The 1,589-nt window shown below is 50.0% G+C and overlaps 1 protein-coding gene across 1 annotated transcript in view; it reads right to left on the bottom strand.

Moving 5' to 3' along the window:
• Window positions 1-1,589, bottom strand: part of Itgb2 (integrin subunit beta 2) — a 34,543-nt gene that overhangs the window by 1,487 nt on the left and 31,467 nt on the right. The window lies entirely within an intron of this gene.

Below are 1,589 nucleotides of genomic sequence, written 5' to 3'. Positions count from 1 at the left end.
TCCTGGAACTCACTCTGTAGACCAGGCTGGCCTCGAACTCAGAAATCCACCTGCCTCTGCCTCCCGAGTGCTGGGATTAAAGGCGTGTGCCACCACGCCTGACCCAGCTAGATATTTTAATAAATAAATATTTAGGCCAGAGCAAGCAGACCGGAGTGAGCAACCTTCATTCCCAACAACCACATGGTGGCTCAAAACCATCAGTACAGCCACAGTGTACCCATATACACTAAGTAAATAAATAAACAAACAAACAAATAAGAAATGACAGCATCCCTGGTCACCACTTACTGGTGTTCCCTAATTAGGGCTGTGCCTGAGGCACCTCTGACTGTCTCTATTTCATTGTGAAGTATGAGAATTGGCAGTAATGTCTGAGCTGGCACATCTGGGCAAAGGGATTCCTTGGTAACCGATGCCAGGAACCAGAGGCCTGTGGTCAGGCACACCTTGTGATGGGCAGGACACTGTCCCAAGGTCCAGACCTGAGCTGACCTCTCCTGGGTGTGGGTCCTGGAATGCAGTAGGCTACACAATAGACCCTGGCAGTGGGACAGGGCTACTAACAGTCAGTGTGAACCTTTCCCTGCTGGGTGGGTCCCCAACAACATTGTCATAGAATCTCCCAAATCATTATGGCCTTTTTAGGGAGGCTCATTTGCCTTCACAGTGGTTAAATAATTTGGCCAAGGTGGCTGAAACCAGACATAATCTCCAACATGGCTACAGCCAGCATTCTCAAACATCAAGGGCAGAGCCTGCATCCTATCTGCCTCTTAGGGGTTCCTGACTTGAAGACAGGCTCAGGGGGCTGCATGTCTGGGTACTGTAGGAGCCTGATATGCTGTTGACACTAGCTTCCGGTGGTCACCTGAGTGGACTCCTCAGCAGTTCCCCTCAGCTCTCTGAGTCTGAATGCAGATGTGCTGACATCCCAAGACTGCTTGACTAAGTCTACAAGGCATTCTGATCTGCCTTTTGCCCAAATCCATCACACCTACCCTCTTTAGTCATTGCTATTCAACATGCTTCCAAACTGTTCAGCATCTGACTTCTTACTTCACCTGTTGGGGACCCCAGGATCTGTCACCTCAGTGCCACTTCTCTGGGTCCCATTCAAAGGGAGGTTCTATACCACCCTCTAGACCACCCTGCCTGCTTATCTCCTCTCTGCTAAGTCCTAGACCAAACAGCAACTTTACCTGTGTCTACAGCAGAAGGGGACTGGTTCCACAGTGGGCAGAGCTCAAGTATAGGAGATTACAAAGCCTGCCTCCACAGTGCCATACTTCCTCCAATCAGGCCACACCCACTCCAACAAGGCCATGCCTCCTAATAGTGCCACTCCTCATGGGCCAAGCACTCAAAAACATGGGTCTATGAGGGTATAATTCGTCAACTTGGCTAGTGACAGGACAGCAGTTATACAATAACAAGACAGTATCTGCCCTGTCCTATAAGAAAGCTATGTTTACCCAGCTCCTGACAAGATCACCTTCACTACTTCCTAAAGGGACTGTGTTTACCTGGCCCCTCACAAAACCATGTACCTCATTCCTTCCCCTCCCCTCCCCTCCCCTCCCCTCCCC

This window comes from Mus pahari, chromosome 9, assembly GCF_900095145.1.
Source record: "Mus pahari chromosome 9, PAHARI_EIJ_v1.1, whole genome shotgun sequence".
NCBI classification, from domain to species: domain Eukaryota; kingdom Metazoa; phylum Chordata; class Mammalia; order Rodentia; family Muridae; genus Mus; species Mus pahari.
Note: the sequence above shows the minus strand (reverse complement) of the source record. Positions and strands in the feature narration are given on the sequence as shown.